This window comes from Lepeophtheirus salmonis, chromosome 6, assembly GCF_016086655.4.
Source record: "Lepeophtheirus salmonis chromosome 6, UVic_Lsal_1.4, whole genome shotgun sequence".
NCBI lineage: Eukaryota > Metazoa > Arthropoda > Copepoda > Siphonostomatoida > Caligidae > Lepeophtheirus > Lepeophtheirus salmonis.
Genome location: NC_052136.2, coordinates 33,191,849 through 33,206,821, shown reverse-complemented (window position 1 = coordinate 33,206,821; position 14,973 = coordinate 33,191,849). Strand labels below are relative to the sequence as shown.

Sequence of the window (14,973 nt, the reverse complement as noted above, 5' to 3'; positions counted from 1 at the left end):
CATAGTCTGAGATTATTTCGACATTCATCAATTATTATTATTACGAAAAATATATATATATATCTGTGGTGTACATAGAAGGAAGGAAGATAGGAAAGAGATTACAGATGGTTCATAAAAAGTGATAATTAATTCATTACAGGTTAGAATGATATACTAATGTGCTTGCATAGGAAGTTTGTAGGGGAGACAAGAGATAGTTTTTGACACAATTAATTGAAGCTGGTATGACTCAGAGGCGCTAAAATTTAACATAACGTACTAATATAAGACATAACACAACACAAAAGCCAGCTTGAATATTATTTTTCTATGAAAAAAATATTGTTATTAGCCCTTTGGATTTGCTGCCAATTCCCCTTAAAGTAACCAAAAGTGATCGTAATAATAAAAGAATAAGAAATTAACAGATTTTATATGAAATGAATATTGGGGTCAATATATTTAATCAAATAAAAGTTATATATTAATTTTAAAAACACTTGGATACCTTAAGGCATCCCACAAATTTGAATTCAAAGTCTATAATGGAACGAAATAGGATCATGAATTATTATGTCTGTATGTATATATGCATTTTAAAAAAATGGGATTTTCTCCATTTCTTAATTTCTGTTCAAATTACATCAGTATTTATGATATAAATTTAAGTGACTGTAGGTTTTATTATGTTAAAAATATTTTGCGACTAACTCCTTTGGTACTGAGCACTGTTACAATATCTCAAATTTCTACCACCCAAAGAGTTACTTACAAATTTAGATAAAATCATATCAACACAAGAATCAATAATTTAAATAATATCAGTGTCTGCAAAAACATAATAATAAAATTAATATTGTTCTTTAAAAAAATTACATTTTCACCTCCAAATCAGTTTTAATCCAATATCTCAAAGAACACAATTGACAAAAATGATTGATTTTTCCCCCAAAAAATATTTTACATAATATTATACAATAGTGATGTGGATTTTAATGTAAATATGATGTTTCAGAGTAAAAAGTACTATTGGAATTGTTTCCAGTCTTCCCTACATCAAAAGATTAAAGATACAACAATAATTGTATTCAACAGTGTATCATTTTAAAGCACTTCTGAAAGAGAAATGAAAGTGTGTGTAGATGATAATACCTTAGTTTCAAAATTATAAGCATTTGTAGGTATATATGCCCTTTTATTCAAATAGAGTCAAAAAGACGTAACAACACAATGACTGCATTACATACAATGAATGGTGCAAAGTTAACAATAAGAAAAAAAGCGAAAAAATATATGGATTTAATAAAAATGTATTATTTGCATATTTTATGCTAATAAATAGCCTATAATTGACTCAAATATATTTATAAAATATTGGCTTATATGTATAAATTAAGTAAACAAATGATGTTCTTATTTTTTTTCAAGATTGTTTTTATGTTGACGCACAAAATATATTCTATTTGAAGGGATTCAAGACCTGGAAGCAGAATAAGGAAAGAAAAAGAGCTTTCCTTTATTTTACTCTCTAACTTTAAAAGATATGTGCTTAAAGAATCATCAAATAGGATTACAAACACACACAAAATTTCTATATTATAGAACATAGAGATCATTTCCTCATACAACAACAATCTTCCAAGAAAAAAAGGCTTTCAATATGTATAAGATATTCATCATTTAACTAATTATATTATAGTACTAAGTACATTAGACTGGCCCGTTTTCTGGGTCCCCTTCACAACAACATTCTTTGCTGACTACCATATAAAAAAACTAACTTTATCAAAGTTTGAGGCGTTTAGTCCATTCTAATATGAAAAAAATAGGGACTTTTGGGTCTGTTTTACCTAAGATTATTTCTGCTGAACAACTATCACTTTAACTAACTAGGGTGAATTTATGCTAAATATATTTCTTAAATAATATAACAGAGAAACAGCAAATCATGGAGCACATTATCTTAGACCTCTGAAACTGTCATTGAAAACAAGATCAGGAATATTTTAATCTGATAAACCAATACTAAAAAAATATACAAAAAACAACTTTTCACTCAGAATCATCATATTTGAAACGGCGGTAAAAAAGGCTAATTGAAGGCTGTTTTGACCCACAAATCCCATTTACCCAAATTGAAAAGGCTTATACAATGCCAAAAATGACCAATTTCGAACACTAAAAAGTACAATTTTTGACTCTGGCTAAGATATTTTAGACAACGGAACAATAAGATTAGAAATGACTATTTTCAGCCCACAAATCCTATCCCTCCCCTCATATAAATGTCCTGTACTATGCCAAATATGGAAATTGCAAGCTGCAAATGTCACTTTTACCAATTAAATGGCCTGTTCCACGTTTAAAATGTAACCTGTAAGGCTTCAAACTTTCCCAATGCCAGTTTTTCGATTGTCCAGAGCAGAAAAAAAGTATTGTGCAAAGAAACGAAAAGTATTAACCCCAAAACAAGACAATAATGTTTATCCCTGTTTGTTTTTGGAGGAGATATTGCGTGGTACATTAAAAGTAACGACGTTTATAAAACGGCCATTTTCGATCCCGAAATCCCGTATTTTCCCCAATTAAAATGACCTGTACCATGCCCAAAAGGGCATATTATTACCCACAAATCCCATTTGTCCCAACTAAAATTCCCTATACCTCGGCAAAAATGACATGTGAGGCCTCAAGCATTGTCAGTCAGTTTTTTTTATATAGGTCGTGCAGAAAAGGTATTTTTGTAGAGGTAAAAAAGTATTAACTCGAAAACGGGAGAGTATATGTGAAAACAAAACAAACTCTATGTCCTCGTAATAATATTTAGCAAAACATTAGTAGAACTGTACTGGCATTTACTTATTTATATAAAATATTTCGAATATCCTTGAGAAAGTAATCAATCAACAAAGGATTATTTATTATTTTCAAGTATTTGGTGAGAGAATTACCCGCATTTTTTATTTATTTAATTATTATTTTTTTGTGAAACAGAGGATAAACTTTGTAATGTAAGTTATGTAAGTAGGTCACATGACATCTTAATAGCAATATTTAGTACAAATGACGACATAAACAACAAACATTAAACAACTCTTTTTTTACCTGTTGTTAAAAGCTGCGAATATTCAAAAAGACTCGATATGAACAACATTAGTCATTAACACTGGAAATGAATGATGGAGAAACACATTTAGGAGTTGTAATGTGTGGATCCACACATATTCAGTCAAACACGCACTTCACAAACAACCCCAAAGAAGAAAACTAAAGGAAAATGAATCTCTTTGTCAATGGTACTATAATAATACTGAATCTTTGAGCACACTAAAAAAATTGTATGTTTTTTTTTCCTTTTTTTTTTTCTTCTTTTCTTTTCACTTCTTCTCTCCTGTATAACGCTGCTACTGTGCTGCTGGCAGTGGAGGTGCTAGTAGCAGTAGTGCGTACTGTATCTGAGCGAGACGGACGTGTTTTTCACTTCTTCTTCTGAAGGACCTATTGGTCGCCCTGCTTACTTACTCCATGCACTTTTTTCTTCTTTTCAAAAAAGAGCGCGCTCCAACCCCCAAAAACATAATGATGAACTTATATTCATATATTACTACAGAAATCAGAATTAATACTACAAGTTACATACTAAGTAATGAATCTTAGAAGATTTCGTAAGGGAAACTATTATTTATATTATAATAATATATATAATATGATAGTCGGTATTGATCCTTCCATAATACGGGACTTAAATCGGCCCTATCCGTGTTATTATTAACGTCCCAAATTTTAGTACGAACCTAAAAACTATTATTTTGACTAATATTATAGTTAAAGATGTGAAAATTTAGAACTATATGCACCAATCTCAATTAATTATTTCTTCTAATGTAGAACATTGAAACGTATTCCACGTCGTTACCTTGTTTGCTTCACACAACCTTTCATACAAAAAGAAACCGGGAGAAAATCCCAATATCAGTTGGTAAGTAGCCAATGCAGGGCCAATTCTTATGAACTATAGAGTTATTATTCAATTCAAGTCTCGCAGCTGAACAAAATTTCACTATAATTGAACGAATCAACGTTCAAAACACTGATTAAGGTAAAAGAAGCAGAAAAATTGACAGCTAGCAACAAAATACCTAGTATATATTTGTGATCACTGCCTGCAAATATGTCGTCAGTCAAGGTGATTGACACTCACGAGGACTTCGACAATTTGCATATCTCTAAATATAATTAAAGTAGCTCAATTAATCGATAGCTTTAAAACAAAGTGGCGAAACGAAGACCACGTGATGAATATTTGTACAAGGTAGTGGTCATAGCAACACTTTTTTTGTCCACTAGAGCGATGATAAACAATGAACTCTTCAACATTTAACATAATTCCTATTTAGAATCAAACTATACTACAGTTAACATTTATATTGTCTTGCAACTATTACATTGGCAGGAGACAAGCTCCTTAATAATTTCCATTTTTCTAGTTCATCGACTTGAATTAATCATTAACGATTCTACTCAATTCAACACTTGATTGGAGGTACTTAATTTAGCTAGAAAAAGTATTTAATATGATAGGGGCATCAACTTATAATTTTGCTGGGGAAAAACTTCAATTTTCCAAATATTAATAATTAATTCAATACAAATTTGGTACAAGATTTAAAAAAGAAGACATTTCTTTGTCAAACTTTTTTATGTCTTAAATTACGTTAATCCTCAGAATACTTAAAATTAACTAAGAGTGAAGCCGGAAAGGTAACTTTCAAAAATGGTTACTCGTGTTAATTCCAGGTTATGTATTTTAAAGAATGTTGTTGGCAAGCAAAACACTGTTTGTTTGTTTTTCTAAAGCTTCAATCATTATTCTTTCATTCTTGAGGAGAGAAAATATAAGTATAAAGTGTAACCACGAGTGCTTGTACTTATAAATGACAGAGAGCAGTACTAAGGACCTGTTGGGGGTTATAAGGTTAAGTTCCTGCTGGACTCAGAGAAGAATTAAGAATTGATATCGGGCAATGTCCTTACTTGATACGGACATCTTCATTTCACAGCTAATTTAATGAAACAACTAAGCTGCTCTCCTCTCAAACAGTATTTAAATAGTGAGGGTTACCATGTTGATTTCCATTTTTTTTTAAATAATACTGCCAGGTGATATTTTATAAAACTCTATACCTACCTATGTATATTGACAAAAGCTGTCTCTTATGTGCTTAAATGTATTGTATTTTCGGGGGTTTCTTACATGTTAAAATTTTTTTATGATTTACAACACTAGCTATATCCATAGGCACTCCAATCAGGTTCCCCCAATAACAAAAACATATTGTAACTACACAAAGTTATAGAATACAAAAGTGTTTTTTGACATTTTTCTGAGCTATGATGGATAAGGATCAAACGATATTGTCAGAGATATATATATATATATATAAATGGTAGAATAAAAGAGAAATTAATGAAGTGTAATGTATATCATGAGAAACTTATTAACAAACAATGATAGATTCACTACACAATCTCCCCATGAGAAGAAAAAAACAGCAGGTGGATTTTATCACTTTCTTCATAGAGAGAGAATGGTAGGTACATATCGAATCGTGGAGTTTTCATAATCCTCAAGAAATCCTACCCATTACAAACGCACATCATTGTATTCATAAACGGGCATAAATCCATTCGTTCCAAATTGGTATTTCTGGTCAATTATATATATAAAAAAAAACCTACATCCTTGGACGCATACAACTCTGATTTTAAATGTGGAATACGTTAGTAAAAAGCTTTGACAATTCTACACACATCAATTCTTTGCAAACGCAGTTCATAACCATTGCAATTTAATTTTTGATTCATATCAGAGCTAGAAAAACCTTTTATTGCAATTCCAAATTGAGTCACCAGTCCCCACTTCTGATTAATATTAAAGATATTGATATACGGGGCAACTGGGATAGTTGCAAAACTTTTAGTCTCTCTCTATATTTCTTAGAGCTGGTTTGATTTAGGCAAACTAAATTTGAACAAAAAGTACCAATATATGTTTGAATAAATTTAAAGAAGATATCCGAGGGTAGTGTTGTGTAAGTCCTTATTTATTCAGTCCAGTCTTAGAACCGGTTCTTAAGACTGTTGGTCCTCCGGACATGTGGTACTAGAAATGATAAAAAATAGAATTCAATGACCTAACTTTATAAGTTTTAAGACAGATATGCATAACTGAAATGAACTGGTACTTATACTAAACAGGATGGAACTGCAATTTTCAGTACTTAATATGGACTCACACAACACCCCCCAGTCAATACTTTTTCCACAAACTGCATTTGAATACAATCTTTCAAATGATGCTACTGTTCCCATAACCAGGGAGAGTTTGAGAAATTAAAACGATTGAGTTTGAAATTATGAGCATTAGTCTCAAGAATATGTTTTAAGTATTCTTTGAAACTATCGAAGTATTGTTGTACGTATGGAACGTCAACAGCGATTAAAAAATATGACATTTGAAGATCGCTCTCTTTTTATAATTACTAACTGAACAGATTTTTTTATTTACCAAAGCTGTCATCATTATTCTTTTATTCATGGAGAGAGAACAATAAGTATTAAATGATCAATAGCGTGTGAAGGAAAAAAAGTAACTATGAGGATGTGTTGTGGATTTTTAAAAACAGTTCTTGTTGGACTATTTCCTTCATCTCATAGTTGCTCGCAGCTAATTTAATGAAACTTCATGACAGCTAAGCTGCTATCCCCCAAAACATTCTTCAAATTGTCAGGATGACCATGTTTATAATCGGTTTCTTTTTTTGCAGCATTTCTCTTAAGTTCATTGCTAGAGGTGTATCCTAGAAACTGGAAGTGACATCATATAGTTGCAACCTGAACATGACTTTTATTTTCTAAAGCTGTTATCATTATTATTCAATTCTTGAGAAGGGAAAATCCAAGTATAAAGTAATCGCTATTGCACGTGCTCATGACAGATGGAGAGTAACATTGAGGGTTTGCTCCGTAGTTATAAGTGCAAGTCCTTCTTGGACTCGGAGATAAATACAGATGAACATTGGAGTAATTTCAGCCTATAATATGTCTTTGCTATATAAGGAGTGGGATTTTTGTCAGGACTAATTCAACTGATCTAAGTAATGTAAACTCCATAGCAGCTAAGCTGCTCTTTTCCCGCCCATTCCTCAAATTGTCAGGATTCTTTTTTTGTTTTTGTTATTTTTACATACCAATAGGACATTTTTTATGCACCATAAAAAAATTGCCATTAATGCAAGTCTCTCAAGTCTCACGCAATTGGCGCGAGACTCACGCAATCAGGCCACACATATCATTTCTCATTCATAAACCATTAAAGCAATATTTCAAATTGAAGTCACCCATCTATTTCATAAAGGCCTTAAAAAGGCCGGAAATGCAGTTTAATGTTTAATCTAATCTAAAGTCAATAAATATTGTTATTCGTATGCTTTATTCTTCATTGATCAAAACTTATTTTAAGACTAGAAAGCGCGATTAAAGGACGCTATATCACGGATGATGTCATACAGTAATATAAAAAAATATCACATTGGACTAATTTCCATACTTGAGAGTACTTTTAATGGCTGATTATGTACTCCAAAAGGTTCTTTGTCTGTCGTTTTGCTTGACGGATTAGTTGAAAGGGGCTCATTTTTAGTAACGAGCGTATTGGTCATCACGTATATCATTACACATAACTCGGAAGAATTAGAATAGATGGTTATATCCAAAGTTTAATTACCCGTGGCTACTCTAGCCCAAAAAAGATGAGACGAGACCCATCCCTAATTCAACATTGTTGTCATATTTTGCATCCCTGACAAATAATCATCTTCAGCTTTGAACAGACTCAAAAATAAGAATCTTTTAAAAAAAAGATTTTTTTTGTAAAATATGGAAATTTTATGTACATATATTATAAACAGATATACATATAAGAAAACACATATTTTCAATATGGAAAGGCCCTAATGCAAAATAAGGGGGCTATGTAATTTGTTATTTTTATAATATTACAACATCTTTAATGTTATTGTGTATTTTTAAGAACTGCAAAAATAGAGGAAGATGTTTTTGTTAGTTATAATAATGTGTAAACAAAATAAGAAAGTTTTCTTATTAAATATTTCATTTGATCATAGGAGCATGAAAGAAACTAAGGAGAGGATGTAGAAGGAGGGAGACAAAGACTAATTTTAATTGAGTTAAGTTTTCCAAGTATATGACACGTCGTGTTTTTAATTTAGTGTTTGTAGATAAAGTAATTTGGAGTCATTTTCTAATTGGATTACATTTTTAAAGAAAAAGAAAATGAACATGGTAACCCTGACAATTTGAAGAATGTTTGGGAGGAGAACAGAGGTGTATAAAACTTGTTCTAAACAGTAGTTGTGGCTTTTTCCATATATTAATCTGAAAAGATTTTTGATTCTCCAAATTTGCTATAATTATTAGTTTAAACAGAGCATCCAAGTATAAAATAATAACTAGTATATGTGCTCATGAAAGACGGAGAGAAACAATGAGGGTTTCTACCTCCGGAGTTATAAGAGAAAGTCCTTGTTGGACTCAGACTAGAGTTGAGGATCGATATTGAATAATTCCAGCCTATTTGTTCTTGCTACAATATATGTAGTAAGATTTGTGTTACATTCATTCACGGCTACTTACAGGTGATAAAAAAAAAGAAACGGCATGACAGCTAAGCTACTCTCCTCTTAAACATTTTTTTATAACGTTCCTTAAATTGGGGAGATGTAGTTTCACTAATTAAGGAGAAGTCATCATTATAGTAAAGCAAATGACTCCATCTGATTTAGGAATGGTCTTTCAAGTCCATATACAACATTAAGTATATTTCCTTCTCTAGGAACGACCGTATATCGAACATACTTACATTGTGTTCAAGATAATAGTTTCTCCTGATCGCGTTGTCCATTGAGCAACGTCGTTCCATATACAGGTGTGCGCGTCTAAAACTGAACAATCCTTTCAATTTTATAAAATCATGCACATATTCGTGATTTTATTGAGTTGAAACCGGTTTATACTTCGAGGCAAGGGTCTTGACTAATTATAAACAAAACTCCAGCAAAATCTAAATAGCTACAGTAAGACAACAGTCGATAATATGGAGAGACGTCGAGTCGCAATTTTGGAACTTTCCGCGCGGGGAAAAACTCCCACTGAAATTGCCACGTCGCACCAGCGTTTACAGCGTGATAGCCAAAGGGTCTCCTGAGGCGACCACAATATCTAAATAAAGGCCTTGAAGGTCGGACGAAATGGTTACTGCCGTGAAAAATATGTCGAGGACAAGAGAGGCAAGGTCACCGTCAGCGGCCTCTCCAGGGAGTTCAACGTCAGCAGAAGGACCATGGACCGGCTATTTAAGAAAGATGTTGCCCTTAAGGTTTACAAGAGCCCCACTCGTCAAGCCCTCAAGTCGTAAAATTTAAAGGAGTGTTTAGTTTTAGACGCACACACCTGTACATATATAAAACATTCTTAAAATTACCGCGATAAAAATGTTCCTTTTATTTTTACAAACCGACAGCAGATATTTTATATATCACATTTGGAGAGCAACTTAGCTGTCATGCCGTTTTATTCTATCAGCTGTGAGGCTAAGGAAATAAACAGAAATCCCACTTCTTATATAGCAAGGATATATAGGCTGGAAATACTCCAATAATATATATATATTTATAACTACCTAATCCTAAGTGTTACTCGCTGCACTTCATGTACATATGTACTAGTGATTACTTTATACTTCGATGTTCTCTCCTCAAGAATCAATGAATAATGATAATAACTTTGGAAAATAAAATAAAACTCCCAAAATTACCTACAATTAAGAAATTTTTCACGCGTTAAGTTGATATTTTATATAAATCAATTAATAACTAATAACTTTTATTATCTCTAAAAAAAGTAAGGAATAATGAAAAATCGACTTAAATCAAAAAATTTTTTTTTAAATAACATGCGAGAATAAAAATTGAGTCTGAAATATTACTAATTTCAAAAAAAAAATAAACTAACTTTTTAATTGCAAGCCACTTATTTAGAGACACTGTTCTAAATTAAATTTTGCATACTAAATCCCACCTGACAAGATAATTAAGACTGCATTTAAATGAAAAGACGTAATTAACCTCTTCATAATCTTAACTTTGAAAAGAGGCTTGCTTATCCCATCTTCTTAAAAAGAAAAAATATGCATAATGGTACCTCAGATAATGAGTTTGCTTTTTTTTTAATGTCACGCCAATGAACTTCCTGGAAGAGTACACATCATAAAAAAATACAAAATTTCACAATAGGGCATCGTTCTATGTAGAAATAAAGATTTGAAAGGACATGGTGTGTATAAATTTACAACTGACATATAATAAGAACATAATGTTTATTCGCAACCAGTAAATTGGCTACATCCATTTTCCCCTCTGGTAATTTTGCTTCATGACATATTTGCTGTAAAATTATCAGTGTACGGTTACTTCGTATAAAACATATTCGTATAAGGACAATTCGTATAAAAACAATTTCGTATAAATTTATGAGGAAACTTTCATAGACTTTATGAATTACCATTTTGTACCCCGAATGTTGGGGGGGTTTTCGGGTACAACAGGGTACCAAAACAGAATGCAGCTTACCACCAAAACTTTAAAAAAACAATTAAGAGTCCCTCACAACCTCACAATTGTACCTCGATGATTGGTGTTTTGGAGCACTGCCAGGTTCCAAAACAGGATGGAACATACTGCGCATACTTGAAAAACAATTAAGAGCCTCTCAGACCCCCAGTTGTACCCCGAATGTTTGGTGGTGTTTTTGGGTTCTTATGGGCTTAAAATTATAATCCCCTGTGTGTTCCTCCTATGAAATGACTAGTGATGCGTTACTCATGGTCATTACCTTAGTTTATCCTTGAAGAAATGTAAGATACTCCGTGATAGAAAGAAAAGAATGCTACGACATTAACAGCTAAAGGGAAAATCCGTACCAATAATATAAATACATAAAAATGCGGCAAATATGTCATCCAGCAAAATTATCAAGAGGCAAAAATGTTTGTAACAAAATTACCTAAACATATTTAATTATAAAGACTGTTTAACGTCCATGTTGGACATTAAACATACTTTATAATAGAAAATACATGTCTCCCGATGAACAGTGCTAGTATCACGAAAAAACTCCATAGGATTTAAACAGTAATTATGACGGAAAACATTATCAAATGGGAAAAATCCAAGCTCAAAAATTAAGTTGATATCACATGAAAATGACGACTTGGAGTAATTTGAATTTTTTCCCATCTTAGTGTTTAAAATTTGATATCCTAACAAGTTTTGCTTGCATAGAGGACCCCCTAGTGGCCTTCTTGTACATCAAACAGTCCCTTAAATAAAAACAGATTAAAGTGCAATCCTTTTTTCTCACGCTGAATCTGCACATCTTGGAGGACTACTTAAGTACTCTTTGGGTAACCAGAGTGGGCACCTAAAACTTCCAGTATTATTTAATTACAATTTTATCACCGTTATTTTCAATCACAAGATTTAATTACGCAAACAAACGACAGCTGAAACAAAATAAACAAGTTTTGTTTTTATACCATGTCTCTATATATTAAAATGTCGGAGCAATAACAAAAAAGACGATGCATGTGTAATCTTCTTCTTGCCGCTGTCAGTGCCGAGAAGGATACAAATACCGTTTTTGGAGGTCCCCACTCTTTATGTACATATTTATTAGGGTTGAGACTTGTATTTTTTCGCTTTGGTCTTAAGTGATTTTTTCTAGACCAATGATTATCAAAATAGGAATCTGAGCTAGAGTAATAGACACCCACCGGGTTTACACCAAAGGAATTTTGGTTGTCTGGGGACCGGAATGGGTAGTCCGAGTTGTAAGCTTGGCGGATGCTCTTAATTTATTATCTCCTAAGTATTTTTTGTATCCCATCACTATTCAACTATTCACTATTTCAATTTCAATTTGTATTTATTTATTTCCAATTTTTTTATTTTTTTAAATTTGATCCAACAAAGACTCCACAAATGATCAAAAAATGTGTTTTTCTAAAATAAAAAAGTCACACACCATTTTTCAAATTATCGTTTCTCAATTGGAGTCATCAAAAATTCTCGTAAAAACAATTTTCTAAATAAAAAAGAGCAATAAAATTAGGAAAAAAATCCAAATATTCGGATCAAATTAGTTGCCCAAAAAGTACGCTTAGGAGCTTCATACTGATAGAAAGGTTAAAAATCAATGTTTTAGACCGATTTGGACCAAAATGTCGCCCCAAATAAATGGTTAAAATCATGTAACAAAACTAAGAAAAAATAAATAAAGTGGATTTCATTTCTTAACAAATTTATTCTCTTACAAACAGGTTATTTTTTTTGTACCACGGATCAAGAACGACTTTGCTACTAAAACAGTCCAGACAGAATTGGGAGTGAATTACTTCGGTCTTACAAAAATGATATCAGTCTCAGACGTGTCTAGGATTTTTCGACCGAAACACAACAAGAATATTTATGAATGTACATATATAACATTATAACATGTACATTGATATAATATAACCATTTGAGTCTAATAAAATCACGATAAGAATCACGCGTATAATTCGTGACTTATGCGAGATATAAATTTATAAAATACAAATAAAAAGTGAATTTCTTTATCCTCCTTCTGGTACGAAGAAATATTCCACTCTTTTTCTCTCTGATCATAAATTATTCTTGAAAAGTACCAGGGGGGTCTGCAGGAGGTAGGCTGGAGGGGATGTAGGGGCTGTCGCCCTCCCCAAATTGAGGAAGTGTATATACATTTTTTTTCAATTTTTTTTTTGTGAATACCATTCGATTTTAGAAATGTTTTTCCAAAAATTTAATATTTATAATTTAATTTTTTGATGTAAACAATATTTTGAGTAAATAGCTTTGGATTAACAAAAAAAAATTCCAAAAAATTTAATATTTGAAATTTTTTAATTTTTGTACAAAAACAACATTTTTTTTTCTTTTTATCTTTTTTTTGCAAATACTTGTCAATTTTTGAAAGTTTTCCAAAAAATTTAATATTTTGTCCAAAGTTGTCTAAATTAGAACATCCATACATTTTCTCTATATTATAATAGAATTTCAAAATTATCTTGAAAATTTAATAATTTATTGATATATTTGTGGTCAAGCTTAATTGTTTTTTCTCAAAATTGAGCCTAAGTTACAAATGATTGCTTCCATGATAATTATTCTCAATTTCTATCAAAGAAATTAAACCACCTCAAATTACACCCAAAATTACCAAAAATAAAATAATTAGAAAGGGATAGATTTTATTTGAAATGCTATATCGAGGCCAAATGGACCTTCTCATAAATCAAATGAATTTAAACTATAGTTAACTTTCTTCTTATGTATCTCAACTCATAGCATAAATTGGAATATAAAGACTATAATTGATCAAAATATGTCTATGAAAAATTGGGCTGTATATATTTGTAAAAAATATATTAGACATTTGTTCCCCGTCAACACAAAAAACAAGCAAGAATGATTTTTCTTATATCCGATTCCTGATTGCATAATTTGTATCTTCAAATAATAATTAACGTCAATTTATGTGAAGAAATTATTCTTATTAACCCTTACATGCACAGAAAATTGAACTCTTAATGTAACCAAAAATACATCATCAAAATGAATGAATGATAAATTGGAGTATATTTTATTTGAAAGTCCATAAATGTAATAAAGTCATTAGACTATAGGTAATATTCTCGGGATTCTCCACTCCTCCTAGAAAATAGAATACAAAGCTCATAATTGACCAAAATATGTCCATAAAATATTGGGCTGTAATTATATATGTTATCTTAAAAATACATGTATAATGTGTTTTGCTTGATTTTTGTTCTAGATTGATTTTGTGCTAACGCTTCACATTTGCAAGAAATAAACATATGATATGTTCTAAAGGTTGTCTCATATTTGCAATGGGACTATATGGTGTGTCAATAAGAGATTTATTTGCTGTTCTTTACAATTGTACTGGATATTTTGATTATGTCAAGGAGGAGTCAATTAAGGAGTAAATTCAAATTTATATAACTAATTGTATCAATACATAATATAATAATATTTCATTTTCCCTATCGGAAAATTCTGTTAGTTTAAATTTTCCTCCTACGATTACGGTACTAAAATTAATTTAAAAAAGAAACACATTAAAAGTTGTTTTGAATAATAAAAATTACTTCAGAACATACATTTTCAAATAAATATATTATAGCGAAGAAATCAATAATATATTAAGAATTAAATATTAATAGTACTAGGGAAATAAAGTTTTCTAAAGCTTCTCCACTTTTATATAGCATAGAATAGTAAGTAATACAGAGGAATAATAGTTATTTAACTAATAATAGGAATTATTTTGAAGTCTCTACTCGCCTGGCAAGAATCTCAATAACGAAATAGCATTTGCAAGTTCAAAATAAAACCGAATGAATCAAATAATCGTAATATAATTTTGATACATTTTAAACATTGTCTTCAATCAAACAACTTATAATTAGCTCGTATGGCACACACTTAGTAATTTATTTATTTTTGTAAAGATCCCAGATTTTCCAAAGAATAATATTACAATATGCTAACAAGCAATTTAGTTGCTTAGAAGAGGATTGCTGTGTGAATAAGTTTGGAAATGCAACGACATTCAAATATTCCAATAAAATCAACAGAAGTTAAGAAGTCAATATTATTTTTTTAATATACAATCACTTATTAATTCCCAATAACTATTTGTATGCCATAGCAGAATAGAATATGCTTTGCAGACAAAACTATCCAGAAAAGAGAGGCACATATCCACCGATTGAGGTATAACGAGAAAAGATCCCTTATAACATGAAGT

At 31.0% G+C, this 14,973-nt stretch overlaps 1 protein-coding gene across 2 annotated transcripts in view; it reads right to left on the bottom strand.

Moving 5' to 3' along the window:
* Nucleotides 1-14,973, bottom strand: part of LOC121119601 (colorectal mutant cancer protein) — a 187,320-nt gene that overhangs the window by 49,254 nt on the left and 123,093 nt on the right. Inside the window, exon 1 of one of the 2 annotated variants that reach the window (XM_040714307.2) lies at nt 3,088-3,466. The exons of the other annotated variant lie outside the window; for it this stretch is intronic. The gene's annotated coding sequence lies outside the window, so the exon portion shown is untranslated. Of the gene's footprint in view, nt 1-3,087; nt 3,467-14,973 lie in introns of those variants that run through there. 2 annotated transcript variants of the gene reach the window in all.